The 16598-nt window shown below is 45.2% G+C and overlaps 1 protein-coding gene and 1 long non-coding RNA gene across 3 annotated transcripts in view; one reads left to right on the forward strand and one right to left on the reverse strand.

Moving 5' to 3' along the window:
* The window catches only part of MFAP3L (microfibril associated protein 3 like), a 38040-nt gene extending 26416 nt beyond the window's left edge, over positions 1 to 11624 (reverse strand). Inside the window, exon 1 of one of the 2 annotated variants that reach the window (XM_025462854.3) lies at positions 11492 to 11624. The gene's annotated coding sequence lies outside the window, so the exon portion shown is untranslated. The remainder of the gene's footprint in view (positions 1 to 11491) is intronic. The other variant, XM_035716343.2, reaches the window with a different exon arrangement.
* Positions 11625 to 12065: 441 nt separating this feature from the next.
* Positions 12066 to 15111, forward strand: LOC112669605 (uncharacterized). Its single transcript, XR_003142379.3, has 2 exons — positions 12066 to 12876; positions 13260 to 15111. It is a non-coding gene; the product is annotated as an uncharacterized LOC112669605 (long non-coding RNA).
* Positions 15112 to 16598: the final 1487 nt, after the last annotated feature.

A 16598-nucleotide genomic window follows, 5' to 3' on the forward strand; every position in this document is an offset into this window, starting at 1 on the left:
CTCTTCCTGTCCCTATCACAAGATGTTTTTTCCAGTATCTCCTCCCTTTTAAAAATGTGTCCTTTCAAAATATTTTCCCTACTCTCTTGGAGTATGTGCATAGGGAGATTCACATTCTCTTTCTAATACAATTAATTTGTATTACCTGCTAATCTATAGCACTACTTCTGCCAACTTTCATTTCTCATCTTCATTTCATCTCAAGCCCCATTTCCTCAGTTCTTGATGTGTTCAGTATATAAGCCCCTATACCCAGAGTGAAGTCAGGCAGGGGCTGACAGGCATCTGGAAGCCTAGACACATCAATGAGTAAGAACTCTTCTCTGGCCTGGAAAAATGGCCAGAGGATCCCATGGGATCAGGGAGATGTTTTATTGAGGTGCTGACCCCTAGCTGCCTGCCTGCAAACCCGGGCTGGCCAACACTCTGCCTGGAGAGTGGAGGCAGATACATGTCCACTGTGCAGCCTGCAGAGTATACTGCTCTATAAATCAGAAGCAATATTCTTAACACGCTTTCCTAAATATGATATACGGCCCAACGCAACTGCCAACAGATACATTTTCTTGTGGATTCCGGTATACTTTGCAAACTCTTAAGGCCTTTGTAGTGAAAGTGCCTTTCTCAGTTTCCCCATTTGATTGTACACAGCTTCCCAACTGGCCAGATGCAATGCATTTGTGGGCAGTTTTCCATTGACGTGATGTAAGGGTGGTTGAATATTTTGTGCTTGGACAGCCTGTGATAAAGCTATTTCACTTATTTTGAGTATGAAGGACAGCATTAATAGTACCCAACCAAGACACAGAGTAATGTCTAATAGGAATACATCCAGTATTTCAAGTGATGGCCAATGCGAAGAGGAATTTGCTACTGGACTCTCTGCAGCCAGAGGAATCAGATAATAATACAGCAAAGGGTTGAAATCAGGTTCCTAGGATAAGAAATACGGCATGCCCTAGGGTTAAAGTCGAGAACAGGAGTGTGGGGGTGATCTGTGAAGAGGGCACTAGTTTATCATTTTAGTATTAAAACCCACAAACCCTTTCCTCAGTTTTGCCATTTACCAGTAGATGACTTCTGGGAGTCAGCTGATCCTTCTTAGCTGCACACCCAGCTGGTAGGTCTCTTCTGACCTACATTCTATGACCAGGATCAGTGGGAGTGTGACTGGGGCTGGCCAAGGGATGGAATGGTGAGTGGAGAAGAAGAGGGAAAGAGCAGGGAGTTTTTTTGTGTACAATGAAGATCCCATTGCAGGAAATCCAGTCAGGACAGAGAACTGTGACTGCCCCTCAGCCATTCGTGACTTGGTGATAGCCCAGGAACCAGCTTTGGGCATCATATGGCACATGGTACCTTGTTCTCCATAGGGAAGGCAACTTCTTGAGTGTTTCTCACATCTTAAGCGATATAATGAAAAAGAAAACTTAGTCAAGCTCCCAAGGCCTTTAGACCTTCCAGACACCCTCACCACATTCCTGAGGTGAATCAGCTCATATTCCTGTGGCGCTGTACCACTGAGAGGCTGATCGAGGCATACTACAGTTCCTATCTGCAGCCTTGAAATCTTCATTTCACTTGGTAATTCACTACAGAGAGTTCTTGTGTCTGCTCTTACCATTTGGGGGTATAATTTTTATGAAATTCCACTGTGACAAAACGTGGTGGGTGCTCAAATATTTATTGACTATCCTAGGAACCATGCGTTCCCCCCTTTTTAATGACTAGTAACAATTTATGCATGAGAAAGCTTCAAAAAAATGAAAATAAAACACACTTTAAAATTATCACAATGTACATTTCCAGAGGTCCTTGGTTCAAGGGTAAAAAAGCCAGAGAAGGCCTTCCTGTGGACACTACAGTGGTTGGCCCCTAGCAGTCTTGCAATCTTCATTTCTGACCTCTAACCCCCTCTTGCTCCCTGCCAGCCACATTGGGCCCTGCTAATCCTGGAATGTGCCAAGTATATGGAGCCCTTGTACTTACTATTCCTTCTGTCTGAAATAAGTCCCTGGGATGCCTGCAAGACTCACTCCCTACATTTCCTTTCTCAAATGTCACCTCATTAGTGAGGCTGTCTCTGGTTATCCAGTCATTTTACAAAAATAGTGCTCTCCACCCTCTATCACTTCTTGTCACCTCTACCTTGCCTTTTTCTTCATCCCATTAACTACCCTGTTCTTACTAAGATGTGAGCTACTGGATAGATGGACTTCTGTGGTTGACACTGTTCCTGTAGTATCCTTGTGTCTAGATATATGCTTTGCTCATTGTGAGGGCTTAGATATCTGCTGAGTGAATTTATACTAGTTCTATGCCCTCTCATTTAGATATATTACTAACTTATTCGGCATCTACATTTGCCCTACATATCCTGCAAATTCTACCCATTTCTTAGAAATCCTGGGTAACTAGGTCTATTCTTTACCACGAAACTAACTTTGAAATATGAACCAAGATTTCTTAAAAAGTCAGTCTTCAGAAACACATTCTTCCTTATAGAGAGCTCTGAGAGGTGGAGCTGCTCCTAACACAGCCTGGGAGCAGAGGCTTAGGGAAGTGGGTCTATCAGAGGACTGGGGTCTGCTGTCTGACATGAGTAATGAATCTGGGGACTATTCTCTATGCCTGAAACATACATTCTTTTTATTGTTGAGATGAAAAGCAACTGCCTACTTAATTTATACATCAAATGTTGAAACCGTCCCTTACTCCTTATCTCTCTGCTTGTTTGACTAAGACCATTCAAATTCCCAGTGTAGGAACTGGATTACTGAGGGTTTCTTCTTTCAGTGGAGTAAAATTTCATCTATTTGAAAAAATATGCTCAATAACTGAAAAGGGTAGTTACAAAAGCCTTTCCTCCTTCCTCCTTTACCAGCTTATTATCACAAAGCAGAATTGCATAATGAATATTTCTCTGAATCACATATGCCGTTTTTCATAGACACTAAGAACTGGATCTCAGTGAAAAACGGATCAGAAGAGATCCTGTAATTCAAACTCTATTCGATTTGTTATTAAGAACTCAGTAACAATGTCCCTTATGCTCACCTAGCACTTATGGTTTATAAAACACTCCCACAGATGGTATCCCATTTGAGTCTCATACTACCCTTGGCCACAAGCAGGCCTGTATGGTTCTTTCTGTCCACACTGACAGTGGAAGCAGCAGAGGCCAAGGTGTCAACCTGAGAGCAGAAGCTCCTCACAGAACCTCGTCTTCTCTCACTCCCTATGCAGTTATCACCAAGTGAAAACCACAGCTTGGCCAAATTGTCTAAATGTCTGCTCTGTCATAATTGTCATTTAAAATTATTTCAAAACATGGCTATCATTTAAAAAAATATTTTAAAATTTTGGACATAAAATCGATATCTTTCAAAAGATTTAAATCCAGATAATCTTCTAACTTGACTTTAGTGCATATCCTAAGATCAATCTTGCCCCCAAATTAAGTGTTTTTCAATGCGACAATACAGAAAATTACTTTAACTAAAAAATAAAAACAGAAAAAAGTTGAAAATATGGATTCAGTGGTTACTACACAGAATTTGGAAGGAAGCTTTGCTATTCCCTCAGCTTTGATGGGAAAGGGCTCTGAGTACACTTGCCAGATGTTCTCAGTGATTTCTCACCTGTGCAGTCAGATGCAGCTAAGTGATAAAAAATCAGGAGCCAGTTATATCAGTTAAGCTGAACTCAAAAGTATTTATGAGGCCACTATTATCAGTTTACTACCAATTGCTATGGGCTTAAAAACATTTTTAAGACCAGTTCTTTACCCTAATGGTGCTTAGAATCTTGGTGATAACTGCATACAAAGCAATATGTAATTAAGCACTAAACAAGGAAAATACCGCAGAAATTCAGAGGAAGGCCAGCTGGAAAGGTCATAGAATGTTCCCTGGGGTTGGTCAAATCCTGAAGGATGAATACAGGAGACAGGATAGTTTTCTCAGCAGGAGTAATGGCTTAGTTTAGACAAGTAGGGATGGAAATAAACACAGCATGCCAATTAAAAATAAAAATCTATGTTATAGTATGTTTTTGCAAGTCTCATACAATGGATGAGATGGGCATCATCATCTCAAGAACTCTGGGATATTAGGGTACTCCTTCAGAAATTCTATTTAATAAGGGCTGCTTAGGAGAAATGATAGAGAGGATTCTGGGACGAATGATCCATTACTTAGGAAATAAAAACTAACACACCAGTGAAAGAAGGGGAGACAGCCATGACATGGAGGTAGGGATGAGATGCTGTAGGAAGGTGAGAAGGAAACAGACGGGGAGAAATGCTCTGCCCTCAGTGAAGCGAGGTATTGATAATACTCAAATGTTTTCTAGAAACTAATTTCAAGTTCCTCAAAAATGTTTTAAGATGGAGAAAACCAAGTTACCTTTGGGAAGTCTAACAAGAGCAAGGCTCATTCAAGAGACCAAGTAATCTAGGGTTGTCCTAGCTCTGAAGGAAAAAAACCTTCCCTCCAATTTGGGACCGACAGCAGGAATAGCACAAAGGTGGGTGGGGAGAGCCAAGAGTAGAAGCACAGGCATGATTAGTGAGGGCAGCGCAGCCCAGCGCCTGGCTTCCGGAATCGAAGCAGAAATTTACAAAGCGAAGTTAACACCAGCAGCTGAGAAGCAAGAAAGCTTAAACAGTTACTAGATGTTTAAACCATCCCCTGGCCATCCTGGAGTCTAATGACCTAGAAGAAAGTCCTGGGTGAAGCTTAGGGCCAAATACTAATGCAGTCTTTACTCAAATACCTCCCCATGCTGAGGACCAGGGAAAGTGGGTTTTGCATCTTTAAGAAAACCCGATCCCTACACATCTCCTTACTTCCTTACAGGGGAGCTTGGCCATGGGGAAGAAAGGAATTAACTAGTCAATTTGGAATAGTTCCCACTTTCACAAATAGTATAGAGCTCTTGCTAGTTCCAAGAGGGTACAGAAAAGTACAGACGCCGGGACAGATGCATCCTATCTTGTCTAGGAGAGGTACTGCTCTAATAAGCCAATGAAAATGAAGTGAATTAGCCTCAGCCAGGGCCCTCCAATCCTAAACTGGGTGGGACCTGTCAATGAGTAATTCTGGAGCACTTTACTCCAACTCATTTATTTCCTTAAGGAGCAAAGCCTTCCCTTCACACTTCTGGCACCATCAGCCAACTCAAATCCTCATTGAAAGGAAAGATTTTGAATTATATTTGAATACCTGTTCAGCAAACTTCCTCTTTTCACAGATTACAAAGAGCCAATTTCAGCCCAACCTCTAAATTACCTTATAATCCAGAATTAGGGAAGTCTACCCTGTTAGCAATATCGTTTCAGCCTCACTCCATCCCCAAATACTTCTGCCCAGAAGCTGAAAAACCATTAGGGAATCAATTCCTTCCTTCTTTCTTTGATGCCTCTCTTACAGAATGCATGCCCAAAGAAATTCTGATTTTCTCCTCCACACACAGCTCCGAGTTTGGGCTTTCCTACTTCTCTGCTGCTCTAGGTCCCTCTCATGAAGGACGTGCAGTGGAAGTCAGCATCTCAGGTCCTGCAAAGTCTTGTGCTCAGCAGAAGCCTTGAGAGAGTATGCCTTCCACATTCTACAGTATCTGACAGACAATCTGATTGCATGGGAGTTGCTTCGGATGCCTTCTCTCCTTCCCTGCCCACATGGCCACCACATCCCCGGTCTGTCCAGCTTTATGTACTCATCATCTCTGACTTGGCACCACTCTACTAGACCCCTTCCTCACTGACCTGCCTCTACTTCTTGCCTGCCTCCAATCCATAAGCCACACTGTTGCCAAAATCAGTTGACTCTAAAAGATCTGACTTAAAACATATTCTATGTCTTTGCCAGTAGTATAAAACTAAAGTCCTTGGTAGGACATACATGACATGATCTGACTCCTACTCACCTTTCTCACCTCATCTCTGGAACTTCTCTTGTCCCTCTTCTTTCCTGACTTCCCCGTGTTCCCCACAACACTTCTGTGCCTCCAGCTGGCCATGCTGCCTTTCATAACCTTGCATGTCTGGCAAACGCCTACTTGGCTTTCAAGTCTTGGTTCAAAAGCCCTCTAGGACTCTCCTAGGTAGCCCCAGACACTCTTTTTCTGATTTTTACCCATACCTTCATATTTCCCCTGCAATTACTTTTCACCACCATTAAGCTCTCAGGTCATTAATATTTGTCAAATGGATTGGTGAATTAATTAATGAATGGGTGAGAGACACTTATCAGAAGATACAGATTCAGAGACATTGGCATGTGGGCTAGTGACACAGTCATGAGGAAAAAGAAATCATCCAGAAAGAACAAACTAGACCACAAGATGAGAAGACCAAGGTTAGAACTCAGAGAAAAGAGTGACAAACCCTCAGGGAAAGACCATAAAAAAAAAAAAAAAAAAAAGCATAGGGAGAACTAGGGGCAGTATCTTGGCAGACCAAGGCAGAGGATATTCAAGAAAGGGGAATGGTTTGCACCAAGCTAGTCCTTTACAGTGGTAAACAATAATTATTCCATCATTTTATAAGGACATTTTGGGGAAAATCTTATAAAGTTATACAAACAGGAGCTATACAACATAGACAGTTTAGTTTTTATTAAAATGATTCTTAGTCAAGTCTTATTGTTTCCAATTTCAGATTTTGCCAGTTCAGGTCTTCCTTTACCATGTTGTCTGAAAGGTGTATTTTTCTCTTACCAAGTTTTTCTGACATATAGTATAGTTTCAATGCAGAGCCACTCTCATAACACTAAAATAGATTTCTTTAGGTTAGGTTTTCCAGACACAGAGATGTCAACTTGACCACACTATAAGTTTTTATAGGACAGAAATTAAGCCCTATATTTAAGAGAGAGTGAATAAATATGTTTGGAAAGAATGACGGAATTTCTTAAATTTTAACACAGAAGTTAGGTCATCTAGTATTCTAGCTGTCATCCATACCCTGGCAAATACGGGGCCCTATGGCAAACATTGCTAATTGATTTCGGCCATTTCCCAGCTGAGTCTGCACAAGCCCACAACACCCCACAAGCTACGAGCAACTGGTCAGAGCTGGCCCAGGTGACATTACATCATCTCAAGTTAACTGCATTAGATTTGAGCTTTCATGGCTCTCTGTTCATGACTGCATGGGATACAGCCAGCAGAGCAGCTTGTCTGCTAAGATGACAATGGGCAGAAACAAAGTAGTCAAAATGTGACTTAGCCCTTCTGCTTTATTGTTTATGCCCTTCTTCTATCACAAATTGTGAATAAGAGCTTCTTAAGCTATTCATTTCACAGATATATGTGAATGCCATTTCAGATCAATTCAGAATTGAATTATATACCATGAGGGTTCCAGATTTCTGTCACTAACCACCTCTGGCTGGACACCCTTTGTCAAACAGCTGTATGAAACTTGGGGTTTAGCCATACACTGCTTTTTTTAGGAAGATAAATCTAGCAGCAGTCTGTTCATTCCATGTTCCTGTTTAAAAATGCTTAGCTGGTTTCCCATCATTTATCTATAACAGGATAAACTCCAAACTCCTTTGCATGGCATCAAGTTCATCACAATGAAAGGACAGTTTCATACCCTTTCTCTTGCCTCTGCTCATTATTCCATCATACCAAGTCCTTCTTTGCATAACAGTTGTACTAGTTTTCTATCACTCCTTTCTATGACACTAAGTCATAAACTTAGTGGCTTAAACATACAAATGTATTGTCTTTCGGTTCTGTGGGTTAAAAGTTCAAAATGGATCTTACTAGGCTAATTGGAGAGTTGGCAGTGCTGTGTTCCTTCTGGAAGCTCTAGAACAGCATCTGCTTCCTTGCTTTATCAGCTTCTAGAGCCTATCCACATTCTTGATTTGTGGCCCCCCTCCATCTTCAAAGCCAGCAATGGCCAGTCGAATCTTTTTCACATGGCTTCACTCTAACATGGACTTCTGCTTTCCTCTTGACCCACACAGACTCCAGTGATTACACTGGACCCACTGAATATTCCAGATAATCTCTCCGTCTCAAAATCTTCAACTTAATCACACTGGCAATGTCCCAGAGTGGACATCTTTGGGGGAGGGCTATTCTTCTAACTACCACAATGGTGTTCCTTCTGCCTGGAAAGTTCACTTCTCTGCTTGGAAGACTTCTACCCAAATTCCTGGATCATTCCTTAAGATCCTATGGACATGTCACTATTTTCATGCTCCCCCCTCCTCCAACCCAAGGAGCTCATTTCTCTTGTCTCCTTAGTCCCATATGCAAATGCCTCTCCTGGAGCACTTACCTTGCACTATAGTTTATTTGTCCTCAAGTATGGACAAGTAGATTCTGAGTCACTAAGTCTTATTCATTTCTGCAACCCTTGAGGCCTAACTATTAAAGACTGTGGGGAAGAAAAACGAATATGACATTTTAATGAGTGAAGACCTCATGTGAAGGCCAAGGCAAGACAATAAATTCATAGGGCTTCTGTTTTGAGTGCAGTTTAGATACTAGTTCCAACAGCTCTTCACTGGGTCTTATCACGTTATTAACCAAACCCCTTAATCCTTCAACCATTCCAGGGAGGCATTATAGCAAACTTAAACCATTTACATCTAAGGATATTTCTTTTCTTTTTTAAGGATATTTCTAACTTTAATGTGAGTTGCCATTGATCACAAAATGTCAGTTTTAAGTATCCCCCTGGAAAGCTGCACCCCCAAGGCTTGGTGAGGTTAGCAAGTGATGTTATTGGAATGATTTCTGAATCCCAAAACATGACACTCAGCTAACAAATCAGACTATACTACGTTGGAGGTTAAAAGCGACTTTGCCACACTATGTATTTAGTATTTTAGTACCTGGGAAGTTGTCATTAAAAAAAAAAAAAAAGAAGAAGAAGAACAAAAGGTTCGAAATTAAACAAAATTAAATAGCCTCTACTACTCAACTATTTAAATTGCAAGCCAAATGACACGTTAAATACATAATGGCCACATGAATCCAGGAAGATCTATTTTTAAAGGCCAGTGGTTTGCTATGAATATCTAATGTCACTGCCAATAACATACAGTTTAGAAATTGGATAACAAGGAAATGAAATGAAAAATTACATGCCTAGCAGTTGAGTTGAAAGAACGCAACAAGTGCAAAAAAGAAATGATCACCTGTTTCCTAATTTGAATACAGTCTACTTTGCTATTTTTTCTTAATTAGCAATGATGAAACCCCTCTTCAACTTAAATCCTGTCAGTTTGGGTCATTTTAGTTTAGAAGATGCCATTTTCTTGTGGAATTCCTGAGGCAGCAAGCAGTGTTTAAACATGCCTTTGTTAAATTTCACTGCTTTGAGACACCTGGGTGGCTCAGTGGTTGAGCATCTGCCTTTAGCGCAGATCATGATCCTGGGGTACTGGGATAGAGTCCTACATGGGGCTCCCCGCAGGAGGAGCCTCTGCCTATGTCTCCGCCTCTCTCTGTGTGTCTCTCATGAATAAATAAAATAAAATAAAAATAAAATCTTAAAAAAATTTTTTTTTCACCGCTTTTCCTAACCTTGAAAAAAAATGAGGTTTTTTTTTAGATCCAGAAGGGGACCTACTGGCCTTTACTAAACCTATATGCACATATTCCTAGGCCTTGCTGCTTCCTTTAGGTTAAGAAGAAGCCAAAGCTAAAGGGAGACATTACTGCCTGCCACTTGGGAATGCAGCCTGAGAACCAAGACCTGCTACACAGGATAAGTTGCACAGGTATGCAGTACCTGGAGGCAGACTTTAAACTTGACACATTTTTAAAGAAAAGGGAAGTGCAATTTCTCAAATATTTACATGGATTTTTCTCAAACTTCTAAATTTTTCTATGAATGTACTTAGAAGTACATTTAAGAACAATGAACACCACCAACCAAACCCTTTGGCTAACATGGAAGACTTCAGGCCCAATTTGTAGAAACACTAATCATGCTGTTGCTATTGTTGTCTGGACATTTCAAGCGTTCCTGTTCTTAAATCTTGGTTATGTGCAGGCAAGCATAAAGCCCACTGGGGAAATCACTGAGTATCTGGAATTAGAGCTGGAACCATCTCAGGCCAGAACAAACATTAAAGGCTATTCACAAACCATTGAAAAGTCAACACATCTCCAAAGTCTATTAAGGTCTGTCAAGAATGCAAACAAGAAGTTTTGTAATAAGCTTAATAAATAAAACAACTGAACCTACTAAGTTGTACTTAGGGAAACAGGCTTGAGGATATAGCCTTAGGGGTAGAACCGGTTCCTACTAGAACAAGGACTGTTTACCTCGCTCCCATTAAATCCAACAATCCTAAGAGTGGTAATGGTACTAAATGTTTAGGAAGAACCAAGAGCAGAAACCCCAGTAGGATCTACAAATTGCATTTTTCTGTAAAAGTAAAATACCACTAGGAACTACATCGTTCTAATGTTCTCTCTCTTGAATATAAATCCTCTTCCATCTTGTATTTCATCCTGAACAATTTTACTATGTTCAGCATAGTAGCAACTGAAACAAATGTGTTTCATCTAGAAGCAGAAGTGAGAAACCTTTACAAAAAACACTGAGCTTCTCCAATGCTAGATTTCCAAGTTCTTCATATAAGCTAACACAAAATAAAGATTGCTACAGTAACCAAACTTTTCTGCTAGCAAGTTTCCCTAAAAACAATGACAATTCAACCATAATAGATTATTTTCTACAGTGTGAGCAGATAATGAACCTACATTCTTCTTCTTCTTCCTTTTTTTTTTTTTTTTGCTAGCTTGCTTTATAAATCTTGCAAGTTGCAAACTCAAGTTTTTTGGAGGCGAAGGCAAGTTAATAGTCGAGCTTAAAATAAATCGGCTTTGCAATTACTTTTTTTTTTTTTTTTAAGTCGATGAAGCACGTTTTCCCCATTCCACGCCATGAAGCAATTCGATGTCAACTTGCTATGGAGTCAAATGCGACAAACTCCGCGAGCTCCCGTCGCGAGGCGGCGGCTTGCTGCACCCACAGCCTCCCGCACGCCTGCAGCACCAGGACGCTGCACTCTTTAGGCTCCGCACGCAGCATCCGAACTCAGGGCCTCTGGGCCACGGGACGGTAGACCCCACCCCCCCACCCCCGCCCCGGGGAAACTGAGGCACGCTGATCCGAGCCACCTGGCTTCCCCCGAAGGCCCCCGCCGCCGCTCGGCGTTCCCCGGCGCCCCGGCGGCTTGGGAGGCTACTCGGCAGCATCCTGTCTACACCGCGGTCTCGGCCGTAGAAGATGATGGCACAAGCCTGTCCGCAGCCCGCAGGACCCCCGGGACCCCCGTACTGGGACCTGGCGGAGCCTCCATCCAGCACCGCCCGAAAGTTCCTGGGCCCCAGCGGCCGCAGCCACCCGGCCGCCCTCCGCGCGCGGGTTCCACCCCCGCCGCCCCCCGCGCCCCCGCCCGGGCCCCCGCGCCCCCGGCCCCCTCCGCGCCGCCTCCGCGCCCCAGCTCACCTGACGCCGCCGCGCCGCTCCGGGGGCCGCCGAGCGCCCCTCGCCATGGCCCGCCCGTGCGGATGCCGCCGCTCCGCCCCGCGCCCGACCCGGCAGCTCCTACCGCGGGCGAGTCGCCTCCGCCGGCGCCGGGGAGCTCCGCGGGCGGGGGCGGGCGCTGCGGGGCTTGCACCTGCGGCAGCCGGAGCGGCCGGTGCCGAGCATGCCCAGTGCGGCCCGCGGGGGCGCGGAGGGGGCGCGGGGGGGGCCGGGCGGCCGGGGGCGCGGCGGCGGCGGCGGCGCGGGGCGGCCGGGGTGTCGCCGCCGGGGTGTCGCCGCCGGGTTTTCGCGGCAGCCACGGGGAGGGGCGGGGCGGGGCGGGGCGGGGCGGGCGGGCTGCGGGTGCGGGGTCCGCCTCCAGCGGGCGCGGGCTCCGGGGCTCTGGGTCCCGCCCCCGCTCGCGCACGCGGCTGCCGCGGGAGCCCTGGGCACCGGCTCTGACGCTGCGGGGCGGGGGCGGGGGCGGGGCTCCCGGGGCCCCAGCGCGCCCTCCCGGGGTGCCGCGGCGCCCGAGGCGCAGGGAGGCCCGGGAACAGGTGCCCCAGGGTCGCACCCCGGGGCGGACTCCCCCCGGCGCCGAGGCCACCTGGAGGCCTTCCCGGGGCTCCGCTGTCCGTGCGGGAGCCGCGCAGGAGCAGGTGGAGGAGGACGCGGCAGGACCTTCTCTGCTGCCTTCTCAGCGGTGGGGTTCCAGGGATTTTTAATTTTCTTCTGGTTTGATTATTTACAGTTTCTAAGTGTTCTCTAGTGGACGATATGGAGCTTTTATAATAAGATATATTATTCTAAAATTATTATTTAAAAACAGCTGCAGAACTTCGGCAGCGCGATCCTACGATGCAAGCAGCGCCCCCATCCCCCCGCCCCCCACCTTTTATTTATTCATTTATTTAGTTTTTATTTTTAAGACTTGCGAGACGCTATTTGGGGCCGGGACCGGGCTCCTCCCCCCTCCTTTCGGGCCGCCCCGTGGCCCCGCCCAGACCGACCCTTTTACTCCAGGACCGCCCCCTTCTCCGTTGGTTGCTGGGAAAACCCGGAAGGGTGGACTCTCAACACCTGCCGATCCCGGCGGCTCCGGTGCCCGCTGGGCCTGTTCCGCCGCCGGGCCAGGGCCGGCTCACCAGGAGCGAGGCGTCTCTGAGCCGCTCCCAGCCTCTCCCCTCCTTCTCCCCGTCCTTGGCAAACCAAGCAAAGTAGCACCTCCGACCCCCCGCCCCGAGCTGGGACCTGCAAAGTGGGTCAGGACTGGACTGAGCATGCTCCGGACGGGGCCGGGATGCCGCACGCGGCCGCCTGTCGTTGCCCGAGGTGGATGGAGCTGCGCTCCCGTCACGACACTGAAGGTCAGGAGGCAGGTGGAGGCAGGGCCCTGGAGGTGCTGTAGCTTCCACACGTGCACAGGTCGCTTCGACCCAGGCCCTGGTAGGGGAGGCGAGGGCATGGGGTCTGGCTTGTGAGGGACCCAAAAAGCCGGATTTTTTCCTAAAATTTTGAAATTGGAACTATTTTAACATTGGCTTTACGGCATCTCCAATAATAACACATATTAGCTCTAAGAACTTCTCAGCCCGTCTTTCTTTCGAGAAACCTACATCTTTTTTCAAGTATTCTTTACATTTGCACTAGAACCCTAAATGTTAACTCTCTTTATCAAAGATTAAATGTTTGTGCTCAGTTTCAAATAATTCCACGGTATTACGTACCTTTCTTTTTTTCCTTCTTTCAGACCATTCACTGCGACTCCTGTCCACCTCTCTTCAGATTCTCAGAGGATCAGCAGAATGCTCTCGTGCTATCTTAAACAGGCTTGAGGCAGGTGGGGGAAACTTGCTTTTAACGCTCTGTCACAGAAGAGAAGACTGAATTGGAGAAAGATTACAGGAAAGAGATTTTACAGGCTTGAGGTGAATAGACCCAAGAACCCAGAGAGAGCCTTGCACTGAGCCCAGGCAGGTCAGTAGATAGATGTCCGTATTCTGTCTGAGGAGGAAGAAACTAGACAGATGGGTCAGCTGCCCAGTGACGTTTGGTATGAGAGTGGGAGATACCCTCACTAAGAGTTGGCTTCATTTCGACCTCTCCCTCTCATCCAGCCCGGGTTCAGCTTCAGCATGATTGGAGACACCATCTTTAGTGGAAGGTCACCCCTGGGAAGAGCTTGTGTTCCCCCTAGGCTCTGACTTGTGTTGGGTCACCCTCATCCCTTGGCTTTGAGACCCCATTGCTCTTGGTACTTCCTGAGCACTGCTCTTGATCCCTATAGACATCTACACTGCAAATTTCTGGCTGAGGAAAAGATGGGTAAGACATTTCTTTAATAGTTCATACCGCCTTTCCTTCCCATCTGAAGCTTCCTGGTCCCCAGTTTTTCTTAGTTTTCTTGTCTTTCTGATGGTTCCTTCTCATCTTTGTTCTCCAGGTTCATTTCCTTTGCACCATCCTATTGTAAGTGTTCTGTCCTGTGGCACCTTCCCTTCTGCTTTCCCTTCTGCTCTTCCCATCCGATGACTGTCACTAGCAAGGTGGTGTTCAGTTGATGTGTGCACATGAGGCTGTGAAAGCTGTTAATTGCTGCAATTCTTTCTGGTCCATCAGGCACCTATTCTGATTGGCCCATGTCTATGCCTGACCATTTGTCTCTACTGATTATTAATATTTTTGAATATTTTATTTGCCCCAGATATTATACTCCTCTCCAAATCTCCCTGAGTTCAGACTCTTATATGTAATCTACCAAGTATCTTAATGGCTGTGACCCTCAGGAAACTGGAGCCCAATATGTCGCAAACAGAATTCATGTGCTATAGCTGCTCTTCTACTTACATGTCCTAACATGGTTACTGGTACTCCCACCTTCTCAGTTCTGCACACCACAAATGCGGATGCTATCCTCGATCCACCCATCTGCCTTTCCTTTGTCATCCAGCTGGTCACTGGTACTGTCCACCCTGCCCTGAGACGTCTCTGCAAATGGACCGTCCACCTGCACTGCCTTCTCAGGCCCATCATCTCTTCCAAATGAGTCTTCTCCCTCTGTATTTCCTCCAATCCAATCTCCATGCCTCCTCAGACTTTTCTTTTTAAGCAAATTATATTTTGGTGTCTTTGCTGAGCCCTTAGAGTATGGGTTCTTAGTGCCTTCAGGATAAAGTCCAACTTTGAAGCATAGACTGGCCCCTGTCTCCCTCTCCAGATTAGTCTCCAGCCGGTGTCTGCTGGTGTCCCATTTCCTAGCCAATCTGTACTACTTGCTATGCATATTCATGCCTCCATGTTCCTTTAGTTTTTCTGTTCCTCTTTCCTCTTGTTCACCCCTTGGCAACTGTTAAGCCTCAGGGTCCAGTTCAGGCTGGGTCCCCGTGACTTCCTCAAGATGACCTCTTCCTGAATATTTCAACTGTATACCTTGTACTTTGTCTTCATTTTGACACCTAACCTTGGCTTATTTTTTTTTTTTAACTCCTCCACTACATTGTATGCAATGTGATAGCAAGGGCTTGTCTTGATATCTTTGTATCTTTGTATTCAGTAACATTTTACCTAATAAATGAATGATTGACATTTGTACCCATACAATATTTAAAGCTCATTAATTTTTAAAATCCTTCCTGAGTATTGTAAATAGAATGCAAAGAAAAAATATCAGAACAGTCACATCACATACAACCTGCTGAATGGTTATGCCTTTTTGAGGAATATAAGCAAAATCTCAGATTTGACCTTAAACCCAATGCATTTTCTTTGGTTTCAGAAATCCAGGAAGTGTGTTGTGAGCCAGATGTATTATCAGTCTGAAACTGCACAAAGCTCAGCATTGTATTGCTAATTAATCCACAAATTCCATTGTTCTCTATCACTGTGTTTTCTTCCATGGGGCTGTTAAAATCCTCTAATTATATATTTAATCCTTAGAATAGATTTTGTTTATTTTTTTCTGTTGAAAGTTTGGCACCTCTGGAAAGCAGATTAACCCTTTAGGAATGAACATAATTTTTACAGTTTTACCAGCTCCCATTGTCTGCCCAGAGCACCTAGAGCTTCCTGTGGAGGGGACTGACCACCTGCTTTAGAAACCCCCCCAGCAGATGAGGAACACATTCCAGACCTCAGGGAAAGAATGGTCTCTGGGGCAGCAATTTTAACAAGTCCTCAAGGGATTTCACACACCATATTTGAGAAATGTAGTTCTATGTCATATGAATAAAAGGAAAAATAGTAACTGTTAGTCTAGAACTTCAAGTAGCCCAGATACTGGTTTTCTTGGGCAGACAGATATATATGAGTGGAAAGGGTATCTGTCTGTTTCAAAAAGTGTCATCCTTTGTGTTTTTTAAATAGCCTTGACTTATTTTATAGTCTGAAGAAAATGGAAGAGCACATAGTAAGGTAGCTTCTTGTTTTTCTCTGTGCTGAAGCACCCAGGGATCTTACTCAGTGACCGTGTTGATCCACTTGTTATTCACCAGCACCTTAATCCCCAGTTCAGCCTCCTTTGACAAAAGGTGAGGAGGGCAGTGGAAGTTCTGACCTTACCCTCTTCCTGGAAGAGGACAGTAAGAGGTCTATGACTCTGCATTAGGCTTTTTCCTTGTTCCTGCAAGTCTGAAAGGGCACAATTAGGAAGGGGCATGAAGGAGGAATGAAAGAAAAATACATCTCTCCACAATCTTGTGATTTGCTGGCCAAGGAGAGGGAAGCATCTTGAGAAGTATGAATCAGTACTAGAAAAATATTCCCTTCCTCATTAAGGGTTTAGGCTGAGCCCTTGCGTCGGTCCTTTGGAGGGGTGTGTGTATGTGTGTGTGTGTGTGTGTGTGTGTGTGTGGTCCAACCTGTTAGCCAGCGGCAGCAATCAAGAGAACAGATGGCGTGCCTGCAGCTCACGTGGGGCAGAAGCTTCAGCTTCAGGGGTCATGCCCTTCCTAGACTCCCTGTGAGGCGGCACCAAAGCCCTGCCCTCCTGGACCCTTTGCCAGTCTGGAACATTAATGACCTTTGCAGCCAAGCCTCCCACTGGCCAGGGCCTCCGTGCACACAGTGATTCACCTGTGGGAGGAATTACTGG

This window comes from Canis lupus, chromosome 25 (genome assembly GCF_003254725.2).
Source record: "Canis lupus dingo isolate Sandy chromosome 25, ASM325472v2, whole genome shotgun sequence".
In the NCBI taxonomy this organism is placed as follows: domain Eukaryota; kingdom Metazoa; phylum Chordata; class Mammalia; order Carnivora; family Canidae; genus Canis; species Canis lupus.